The following is a 13109-nucleotide window of genomic DNA, read 5'->3' on the forward strand; positions in this document are numbered from 1 at the left end:
ACACTTGTCAAATGTAGAGTAAGATGTTTCCTATTCTTGTACATTTGAAGTTGGTTAGTTGTGATGTTTTGGATAAAACAAAGACCAACTAAGACCAATTGTATGAAGTGTTTAACTTGATAATAATCCGCACTAACTCTTGAATAGTTGTTTTGTCAAGGAATGGTTCTTGACAAGAGAATCTTATATGTCAAGAGGTCAGTGGGAGTCTTAAAAGATCTTGAGAAAGTTTTAAGAACTAATTAAGAGTATTGTTAACCACTAGCCCACGACTTGAGGTTTGTAACCTATCGTGTTGACATATTCTTATTTTTGTGCCTATTCCAGTTAAAGTTGACTATGCTTGTGAGTTCTATGAGTTCTCAATTGTTTGCATAACAACGTTGAAGAAATGGTAGGCCCTTGAGCTGCCAAGTGGCAAGAAATTAAGATTGAACAAGTTCAGTCCATATGAGTTTGGGTTTGTCACTAACCCTTGTCTTGTGATTATGTTTTTGCCAAATTCACATGGATAGTAATACATACACTATAAAAATCTAAGTGTCCTAAGGTTTCTCTTCGATTCATGAAAATGATAAACGCTTTCACTAAGTAGATTTTAAGTAGATAATAATTGTGATATTTGCATTCTCATGTCGTTAGTGAAGCGTGTGTGGTTAACCGGCACACTAACTAGTGAGAATGACAAAATATCTAGACAAACATGTGAGCTATCTAAGGAAAGGTGTATGATTTTGATAAAGTCTTATCAAAGCAATCTTGTATCAGAAATCTGAACTTTGGCAAGAAAGTCAATAAAGTATTGATTTCTAGAAGTCCATTTGATTTCTGAGTACATGTCAAAGCTAGTGGGAGCATAAGTGTTGTGCTAGCAAGACAATAATCATTGTGCTAGTGGGGGCATGATTATTATGGTTAGTGTTGCAAGTTAGCAATGCTAATTATAGAAAACAAAAGATTCAGTTCGCTTTGAAAAGTTGTTTTGCTATAATTAAGGGAGAGGATTTATACTTCATTCCAATTCTAAAAGCATAGATTGAGATTTTAATCAACTTAAGTCAAGGATATATATGAATGTTATGTTGGAATGGTTCAACATAAGGAAATTCTATATATGTTGCATTCTCAAAACTCGGTTATGATTACGGCATCCCTCTTCATAGTTCGAATTTTGAGAACATGGCAAATAAATTTTTTATAGCATGAATCGGGTCCCATATGCTTCGGGTATAGGATCGATTACATGTGCTATAATATTTATCCATTCTAAATTTTCCAAATGCCTAGGGCGTTAAGAAGGAAAAAGGAATAGAACTGGATTTGGCTAAAATGATTAAGCAATTGTCGAGGACAATCTGAGTTATGCCAAAGATTGGTTGCTCATGGACAATTGGAAGTATAGAGATAGGACCATATTGACATATTCTGAAAAGAGGCAACTCTTGTTCAGAAGTGATAGTCAAAATGGGAATATGGAATTGTCTCCATAGGTGGAAGTTATTCTTTGGATCTGTGTAAGATTACAGAACTTAATGCAAGAAGGCTGTTCAAAGGAATGTACTTTGAATGTGAGACTTCGTTTCCATGGAATTGCTCTCCATTGGAATACTTTGTAATGTATGTTGCAAGTCTTTGTGACTTGTGTGCATATTCATTGCAAGGGGATCATTGCATTTATGTTTAGAATCTAATAGATTATAGTAAATGGCAAGAGTTTGGTATTCTTACATTTACAATAAGGATTGGGATTGTGAAATGAGCATCATTGAAATATTGTCAATTGATCTGTTTCACAAAGTAAGGATCATAAGACAAACATAGTGTGCATACTTGGAGTATGGCATAGCTATTGTTTAGACAAACATAGTGTGTATGCTTGGAGAATGGCATGACTATTGTTTTTATTCAAGTATTAAGTTGATAAATCGAAACATTATACAATGAATAATGAGTAATCAATATGGTGCTTAGATAAAAGGTGTTTTTATTTACACTCAAAGTGTTGGGGCCATATAGGATTAGTATTATTCTTGTGTTTCACTTTGCATGTTTTGACTTCCAGAATAACTAGGTCATTCTTACCGAATGACTAAGTTATTCAAACCATCCACAGTCGATAATACGTTGGAAGTAGGTATTAAGGCAAGACTGTCATGAATTGGGTTTGTAGATGTCTAAAGTGTTTATACATAGCAAAAGGTTGTTGCAACACTCATGAGTGCTCCTAGAATGAGATTCAAGGATTGGATTAAACCCACACTCATTTGAATCACTTCATGGATTTTATCACGAGTGATTCATGAGACTATAATATCTTATATTCTTCAAACCTAGAGATATGAGTTGTTGACTATGAGTTGGTTATACATTGATTGCACGAAAACACATGGTAACTCGATGTTATAAAACATGCCTTTGTGTATGATTCAACAAGTAGTTAGTACAGGCATATGAGTCAAAGTTTGTCCATTCCTTTTACCCTTAAAGGGATAAAAGCGATATCTATGGGCCCCTTGATGATTTAGTGATGACACCGTAAGTGCTTGGCCAAGCCTGGACTGATTTGATTTGTTCAATTAGTCGGTCGCCATAAATCAGAAATCGGGAAACAATAAATGGACAGAGAGAATGATTATAATCCATGTCTCAATCCATATGATATCTAGAATGGAGGAATATATGATCACTTTTCTAATGGACGCGTCATTGATTTGTTCAGAGTTCGACAGCGGCTTTTAAGAGCTACGATTGCTAGTCGGGTTATGAAGTCATACTTGCAATAATAGTTATTAGACTTATCCAAGTGGGAGACTGTTGGATTAGTGTCTAAATCCATAACTATAATTAGTATATACTTGACCCGACCCGACATAGTCCATTTGGGTTGCATGGCATCGGAACATTTGGATAGACCTTTTGTGAGAAGAGGATATTTGTGACATATTAATATATTATAAGTTCTAATATATTAATATGAAATCATATTATTTAATTAGTATTGATCAATAATTAATGTGGAATTAATTTATTGATCAAAAGAGACTAATTAAATATATGGGGATTGATTGTGTAAATCATTCATTCTTCTATAGGTGGGCTTATGATCCATGATTCCTTATGTTGGATTTAACCCATGTGGTGATCCATGGATACTCCATGGAGGTTAAAACCCATGAGAGTTTGGGATCATTTATGAGTAGTTTGTGGATATGTACTTTCATATTATGACACTTAATGATATGTGCACTCTTTTGGTTTAATATATGAATGTAAAGCAAGTTAGTTGATAAGTAGTTAGTTGATGTTGTTACTTGATTAGAAAATACGTTGTGTTGTTAATAAGGGACTAAAAGTGTAAAAGATTGGAATTTCTTGTGGCAAAATGAAGTCAACAAAAGCTTACTTTTCCTAACTTGGTCAAGTTTTAATATATATACATATTAGTGTTTATATTATGTTAGTAAAATTAAATGGTTTTGTTATAATTATCAAATTTTGACATATATGTTAATTTAGTGTGTGTTACTTTAATTATAATGAATGACATATAGGTCATGGGTCATGTGGTATGGTAACACCCATGGATGACATATGGGTCCAGGGTAGTGTCATGGTAACACCCATGGATGACATTTGGTTCATGGGTGTGATGGTAACACCCTTGGATGACATATGGGTCATGGGCTGCTTATTGTGTGATGGTAATACCCATGGATGACATATGCGTCATGGCATGCTTATAGTGTGTATGATAATTTTACACACTAAATATAAAGGCCAAAATACATGACCTCTTAAAATCACCATTTTAGTGTGTGATTGTATTGAAAACACCAATTTAATGTGTAAACATCACCGTTTTAATGTTTTTCCATTGGAGTTGGTCTAATAAGTTGAGTATAATATGTTAAACGATTTGTAGTAAAGACACATTTGCTATATTTATTTTGTACATATATAATCACTTCAAATATCATGTATTAATTCGAAGCCACATTAATGTTGATAATATTAAAGTTATTCAATTTTGAGAAACATAATGTATTTTAGTTCAGTCGGATGACGCGTCTTTCTTCTTTCCCAAACTCAGAGGTTCGAATCCTACTTCTTTCAATCTTTTTAGTTAACTTCGTCTTTTTCATTTAAATTGTCAAAGTTCCACTCTGAAACTCTATTGTAGGAAGAGAAAAGGAGTCGATGATGATCAAAGAGCGTACTATGCTCTAGACAATAATCAAAAGAAAGCCATATGTGAATGGTTGGAGAAATTGTATTTCCCCGATGGTTATGTTTCTAATTTGGGGAGGTGTGTTGATTTAACCGGGTGTAGACTATTCAGAATGAAAAGCCACGATTGTCATGTTTTTATGCAAAGATTGATGCCAATTGCATTTCGTAAGATGTTGCCAAAACATGTGTGGGAAGCATTAACAGAGTTGAGTCTTTTCTTCAAAACGTTAACAGTAACATCAATCACAACAAAAGACATGGAAAGGATTGAAGCCGAGATCCCAATAATTCTATGTAAATTAGAGACCATCCTTTTCGCTGGTATTTTTAACTCCATGGAACATTTACCAGTGCATTTGTCATACAAAGCGAAGATAGTCGGTCCCGTCCAATATCGGTGGATGGATCCATTTGAAAGGTTTGTATGTTACATAAAAATGTATGTTGTTGTTTTTGTAAGCTAATTTAAATCTTCATTACTGTAGATATCTAAATCAATTGAAAAAATATGTGAAAAATAAAGCTATAGTGCAAGGGTCCGTTGTTAACGCATACTTGCTTCGTGACGCATCAATATTTTACTCTCATTATTTCGAGACTGGTGTCCCCACACATAATAGAAAGTTGCCTCGAAATGATGATGGAGGAAGAGATGAGCAACCTGATGATAACAACAAAATTTTAGATATATTTTCATATCTTGGTCGTCATTATGGAAGATTCAGGAATAGAATGTTGTCTGATGAGGAATTGTATGATGCACAAACTTACATACTCCTGAAGGAAGATAAGATCAAACATTACATCACGTAAGTATCATATACTTCACTTTTAATTATAATTAATAATCATTTGTTGTGAAATTGCTCTAAATAACATTTACATGCATGATTTTGTTTATTAAATTATAATAACTTAAAAATGTTATTTAAATGGTAATATAGAATATTTGAAGAAGATTTGAATGAACTTATTGGGGATATGGATGAACAGGAGCTTGCAGCTGAAGTTGAGAAGAACTTTGCAATATGGTTTCAAAACTATGTGGGTATTAAGTTTATATTTTTTAATTTTATAATGTTTTGTTATGGTTATAATTAACTCTAATTAAGTGCTTTACCATTTGTCATATAGGCACGTACGGTCCGAATAAACAACAAGTATATATATGTCCTTTCCAAAATGCCATTAAAAAGAGAGAAGTTATATAGTGTATACTTTGTCAATGGTTACAAGTTTCACAAAGAAGCTCATGGTCTGAACAAATCAACAATGAATAGTGGATTGTGTGTTAGTACCCAAGTAGGTGATTATTACGGTAAGTTAGACGAAATTTTAGAAGTCGAGTAACCTCGTTACCCAATTAAAACCACATTGTTATTTAAATGTCATCGGTACGATCCAACACCTAACATAGTAGTTAAGGTTTACAAACAATATAAAATGGTCGAGATGAACGTGAAAATAAAAAACAACAAGTTCGAGACGTTTGTTTTATCCATGCAAGCCACTTAGGTGTGTCACATTCCTTACCCAAGTTTGAAAACAAAGAACTCCGACTGGTGGGTTGTATTTAAAGTTAAACCTCGCAGCCGGACTGATGTACGTGAAAATCATCCTCAGAAAGACGTTGCTTTCCAAGAAGATGAAGTTCAATCAAATAAAATCATTATACCAACTACAGCCGATACAGACAATTATGATGATCACGACATGTCAAGCAGCGGTTCAGAAAATGAAAATAAGATTGATGAAGAAGGTGAAATTCGTGAGGACGACAATGATGGTATTCATGACAGCGAGGGTAGTTATGAGTATAGTACATTGAGCAATGAAGAATAGGAGGAGGAAGAAGAAGAGGAGGAAGATGATATTGACTAGATGTTTTTGTTTCTTTATAAAAGGATGGTTACAATGTCCAATTTTTAGTTTGTGCATGTGAATTGGTAAATGTGATATTATGTATTAGTTCCCTTCATGAGAATTAAATAAAATGAAATTTTATCATTCTTTGGTACATTTAAAGCATTTACTAAAAGGGGATATGTGTTTTTGAGATATTTGTATGTATAATATTTTCATTAAATATCCAATTAAGTAATCGTTTATGTTATAATCCAGTTTTTTTACATTGAAATGGTAAAAAATTATTCAAGATAACATAAACATAATAGCAAATGTTTATTCTTTCATAGTATTAAAGACATATAAAACGTAATAAAACAAACAAAATATATTACCAATTCAAAAAGATATCATTCAAACATTAGCTTACCAATTTCGTTGATCATAATAACAATAAGAAAATTAATTAAGCAGACAACATCCCAACAAAGAAACATACCAAACACACCATCATGAACTTGATTATTCCAACTCTACCACCTTCAACTCGAGGACCATTACCATGTTCATTAGTATCTTGAATAATAACTTGAGTCGGGGTTTCATTGAGATGAAAATTGACAGGGGCGTTTGGGGGGCCATCTAACATGACATCTTCACCATTTGCCCTAAATTATCTTCTTCCGCTTGTGGGTTTGTGAATATGGGAGTTGGATTGGACGCTTTATTTATGCAAATAAATTCCATAATATGGCACTATAATTAATGTAAAATAATTTACAAAAAATTAATTCCTAGCAAAATTGGTAACAAAAGTTGCAACATATAATTGCTCAATACTAAAAATTCCACGAGTTTTATTGTCGTTGCAAATTTCCATAGCTAAATATCTATGAATTTGAACTGCTCCTTATCAACATTGCTTTGGAATTTAATTTCGTAACAAATGTCGTCACAAATTAGCTAATCTTTTTGTTCCATAGCAAAAGAAGCAAAGGAAATCAAATTCCATAGCAGAATTCCCTAGCGAATACCTACGAATGACACTTCCATAGCAAAGCAACTATTGAATTGGTTTCCACTGAAAAAGTATGTTGCATAGTAACCACGATAGTTAATTCCATAGCAGCAGTACAACGGAAAGTGATTTCGTAAAAAACTTCGTTGGAAAATTGCTACGAATGTTTTTTCCATAGAAATATCGGTAGCATAATACCAACAGATATGGAGAAGGTAGCATTTTCCGTAGCAAATCCCATGATCGCTACCGGAAATAAGTTCTGTAGACAATGTGGTGGCACCCTTAATATGGAACGACATTCCATAGCACGATCCATTGCAGATTAACAATGAAAATACGTTCTATAGCCCCCTTCCTTAGGAAAATCGCATTTTTCTTGTAGCGAAATCACTTTTGACAAACTAAAGGTACATTCTCTCTACCCTCTACTTTTTTCTAATACTTTTATTTACTCTTCTAAAAACCATTACTAAATTAAGTATTAGAGGGGCGTTAGCCAAGCTAACGCCCAACCCGAGCTGACGTTTGTTACGCGCAGGAATTCATGGATCCTGACACAAAAGGATCCTGACATTCGAGGATCCTAGCATTGAAGGACCCCAATAGCTACATCGTTCTATTATCTTAAGGATTGCAACACGCAAGTGTCCTAGTAACTACGAATAGAGACTGATCATCTCTCCTACAATTAAGGGTACTTAATCCTCTCTAAGGTTTAATGAGTTAATTACCTCTTTCACACGAGTTAAGGTTTCTACCCCTCACTTGGTCGCACGAAATCTTAGTATGGGATGTGAATTAGGGGATCATTTCATGCTTCAGTGACTTGGTAACCCTCTGATTTCTGAACGTTTGTCAAGACCTTGACGTTTAAACCTAAGGTTTATAACACTAACATGTTATCTTAAACTAGGATTTTCCCCAGTAATTTGCTATGGTTTATAACACTGACGTCTTATCTTAAGTTGGGATTTACCCCAGTAATTTGCTATGGTTTATAACACTAATGTGTTATCTTAAGTTGGTATTTTCCCCAATAATTTGCTAAGGTTTATAACACTAGCGTGTTATCTTAAGTTGGGATTTTTCCCAGTGATTTGTTGAGATCCATAAAGATCATCATCTTTTCATAATTTGGGCTTTTACCCAGGAAATGTACAAGGCTTGTAGCATTATCATGTTACAACTAGGGATCCTACCCAGTGATATTCTAATTTGCTATTATTCCCAGTTAACTCCTAAGGTGGGATACTCCCCGGTTTACTTAGTAAAAAAGAAATAAGGATCTTATATGATGAAATCCTAAAGCAAGGATCCTTTCATATGCAAAATCTAAGATCATACTACGAGAATCACAACTTTAGACTTCTCCTAAGTCAAAATATTACAAACCCTAAAGATCACCAGGTTCTCTCCATCCTTTAAAATTATTTTTTACATAATGTTTAAAGGTTTATTATCCTAAAAGATCTTAACTATTTTAAGATCCCAAATTGATGACTGACTATTTTTAGGTTATTCAGATCTTAAAAAGGTTTTGTAAGTCTTGAACTTTTTAGGATCTTGATTATGTAAGGATCCTCATAAATCCTATTGCTACAACCACCCAAATCAACCATGCAAGCATGAAAATATAAAAAACAATGGATTAAAAAAGGAGTTGTACACCAACTCCACGAGAAAGAAAAATAATTTTCTTATACAAAACCATCCAAAATATTTCTATCTAACAGGCCTAAACCGTAGTTTGGTCATCGTCGCATGGGGTCTTATCCTCCTCGTTCACCCTTGGATGCTGCCCTTTAGGATCCTAACTAGTATTAACAGGCTCACCAGTTAATTTGGCTAAGGCTGCAAGCCACCCAATAAGATTCTCGAAACTTGCATTGGCCACATCTTCAGCTAATTTGATCTTGGCTTCCCAAACAGCCACGACAGTGCTGGTCTTTACCTCGACGATTACCTCCTCCATCTCTGCAGTGTGCTCCTCCTCTTTCTCGGCCTGCTTTTTGCTCAAGATCTCCACCCGTTTCAAGAGATCCTCGTTGGTTGCTTTCACATTATCTCTTTCTCTTTGAGGGCTTGCTCAACCCTCTCAATCCGGATCCTCAAGTCAAAAGAGATGTGGTCGAAGAGCTGAAACAACATATACATCATAAAAGAAAAAAAATGTGAAAAGAAAAATCATATTGGCACTTACAGCCTGAGAAAAGGAAACCAACATTCGGAGTGCATCCTCCACTCTAAGATTCTCTAAGCTTAAGTCCACAGTCCCAATGATTTTTCTCTTTTTATATCTCGAAGTCTTCACCATTAGATTTATAAAAGTCCTTTTGATAGGGAAAAAGGACGAAGCCTTCTCCATCTTCACTACTAGTTGACAAATGGACATGGCTGTGTCAAGATCGTGAAGTGTAACCTTGGATACTGAGAGTGATAGTAAAAACCATAAGAAGTCAGGATCCTTTATGAGAAAGGAGGATGAATTAGGGATCCTTACCCTTCGACATAGAGACAATGGAAAAAGAACTTTCTTGATGATTGGGCCTGAATGATCTTTTTTATTCGGACATGGCAAAAAGGCTCTCACTTCTATCCTCGGTATCTTCGGCAGGATGGTCGAGTTCTTCAAATTTAAAAGCTGCAAAAATCAAGGAAAATAAGAAATGTGAATATCAGGATCCTTAATGAAAAGATATGAAACCTACCCTTTTCAACCCAAGGCTATGGTAAAAGATTTCTGTCAGGAATGGAGTCACGTTTCACAAAAAAAAATATTTTCCTTTCCAAGCACCATCAGTATACTTGGATTTCAAGACGAGAGGTGATCTATCAGTTTTGACTTTCAATAGGAAAAGAGAATTCCCAAAGGTCGAAAGGTCATAGACATAAGCTAACTGGTTTAAACCAATGTTTAGACCCATGGAGCAGTTCAGAAGATCGATCCAGTGAAGTATCCTCAAAACTGCTGGTATGGCTTGGATATACGAAATCTTAGTAATTTTGAAGAGTTTGGAGACGATTCTGGGAAAGGGATAAGTAAGACCTAAGGTAAAAGAATATTCAAGAAAACAAAGCCAGAGGACGAAACAAAGTCCGGTTGGCTCCTCAAATCAAAAGCTCTAAAAATGGTACCGGCAGGGAAAGTTCCGGCTGATTTCAAGGCTTCGATATCATTGTCATCGAAGGTACAGGTTTTTTCGTAAGATAAGGATTTTTGGTCTATGAAATCGTTGTCACGAACAACGATAACAATTATGCAAGAGTGAGTTGCTTTTTTTACCATATTTAAAAAACGAAGAACAAGAAAAAGAGACAAAGGTAGTACCTTCGATGATATTCAGTGAACATCCGGAAGAAGAGCTAAAAGATTAAGACAAAATTGAAAGACTGAATAACCTATTTATATAAAAATCATGGAAAGGTAGAGTAGTGATTTGACCTACTCCAATGGCTAGAAATCTATCCCTTGAAGTCTAAATAACCCTATCCGTTTGAAATTTTTACTTCATTTTTTATTTTAAAATTACACCTTTAAATATTTGGAAACTAACATTAATATTTCACAGGTATAATTTGGGGGCAATTATTACGGGCAGGATCCTAGAATCATATTCAGGATCCTTAATATCCCTGAAGTCTCACGATCCTTAGACATATCTCAGGATCCTATTTATTATCATTAATATTTCCGAACACTTTTAACGACTATATCCTTCTTTCTTCTTCTCACATGTACAAAATTAGTCAAAATAAGACTCATTCTCAACGGAGAATCACTTCAACCAAGCTTTAGACCTAGGAATACCAAGTCAAACAACATGCAAATACTTGTTCAAGGATGATCCCGGAAATATCGGACTTCTTATTATTTATCCTGGACTATCAATAACACATGTAAATCGTACACTACACACACAAAAGCTCTACTACTACTCTTGTATTCGTATTCTCATCATCTTCTCTGTAATTAACGATTTATATCAATAAAAACAACAAGGCCGGTGATCATTTTCACCTCCCAAGGTTTTATGCCAGAGATCCTAGCACCAAGGGCTTGTAGCTCACTCGTCTCACATTGATCATTATTCTACACTTGCATTATCCTAACACCACAGCCTCTCATACAATTTGGTTGAATTATATTTTGGGAATCACTTACTTGAGTTCGACTGATTGCACGCATCACACCCACTTTTTCTATATAAAAATCGTTTTAGAAATATTATTTTCTTTCAAAAATATTACCAATTCATCAGTTTGAGTCCAGACACACCCGACAGTGTGCCCGAATCCCTCAAACCAAGGCTCTGATACCAACTTGTAACATCCTAAAAATTCAAAGTAAAAATCTCCTTTTTAAAACAATATGGCATACAAATATGTTAATCCAAAACCAGCCAAAGTGATTACATCATGAAACATCAGAGTAAAAATCATAAGTAGTCAATGCGGAAACTCTGAGGGACGCAATGTTGTTATGTCTGGCCCTTCCCTTTAGAACCGGAGGTACCTGAAACTGTAAACATAAAACTATAAGCATAAATCTTAGTGAGTTCCTCAAAATACCACATATCACACATACAAGAGAGATTTCTATGTGCCAACCATAGTCTTACAATTGCCATTATGTCATGAGCTGTATCATGGTCTTTCCTTGCCAAGCCAGGGGCCGAAAACTAGGTCTTACAAAAGAGTGCCAATAGCCACCTCCTGGTCTTCCATGCAAGTATCACAAAGACAACTAGCATTCTACATATAACTGCCAAGGTCCAGACCCATGTCTTGCATACAAATCCCTGGGAGCCATATCCAGGTCTTTCATATAATTTCCAGGGCCACCTCCTGGTCTTCCTACATAACATAATCTAGTAGGCCGACATTTGTGCCTTCGACCCACAAGTACAGTGAGGAGACTCACCTAAATCACAAAGTCGACTAGAACCCAACTCAATGTCGCACCCACCACAGCTAACAATTCTCACTACCAAAAGATGGGTGTGAAGCACCTCCTAACAATCCACACAAGATAAACCCTAAGTCTACATTTTAAAAATAAAAATTTGACCAGAAGTCAACCCATACCAAAAGTCAATAGTCAAATTCAATGGCCAACGTGGACTTTAGTCAACCGCCATATCGTGGCCTTCCTTGTCCATGTCGTGGCCCTCATACGATCGAACGGAAAGGAATTTTCAAGTTGCCACGCCATGGCGACCTATAGCCATGTTCTGGGTGCTGAGTTTCCAACAACTTAATGGATTAAGCTGCTTTCCTCGATTCCAAGAGGTCCAAAGTTGATATCTTGTCCATTCTATAGTCTAAATGGATAAAGTTTCTAACTTTATCCATTAAGACACACAAAGAGATCAAGATCTCAAACCCTAGATCCAAATAAAGCAAAATACCACAATGTCTTACCATTCCCTTAATCAGAAAAAATCCTTAACCCAACCACTCTAGAAGGGTTTGAAATACTAGATCTATCAAAAAGGTGGAAACTTTATAGACATGTAAATCCAAAACATGTCTAGAATTTATTTTAGGTCATAATAAGCTAAAAATGCCCAAAAAGTCATACAAAGATAAGGACTCTGGCCAAAGTCTAGATCTACAACATATGATACTCATGGGACTCAGGAGAGTCATAAAGGTGCCAACTTTATGATTTCCTTTCTTCCAAACTTGCTCAAACATAATAACATGGGACAAATGCTAGATCTAGCCACTTTAAGCCATAAAGAAAGAAGCTTGGAAACTTACAAAGGTCCAAAGATGCCCAAAAGAGATATTCACTTCAGCCAAGAAGCACTACAATCCTTTCCAACACATCTTCTTTCTTCACAAGCAACCAAAGTCACCAAAATGGACTCACAACTCGCAAGGAGGAATTAGGGCCAGGGTTTCTAAAACTTGAGGGTGATGGAGGCTGATAAGGAACCCTAAAAAATGACTTAGAGGTGTTTCTATACGAAGCTAACCCTAAAATAATCATGTTCTTGGGCCTAAATAG

This window comes from Lactuca virosa, chromosome 4 (genome assembly GCF_052849685.1).
Source record: "Lactuca virosa cultivar CGN04683 chromosome 4, Lactuca_virosa_CGN04683_v6, whole genome shotgun sequence".
Lineage (NCBI taxonomy): Eukaryota > Viridiplantae > Streptophyta > Magnoliopsida > Asterales > Asteraceae > Lactuca > Lactuca virosa.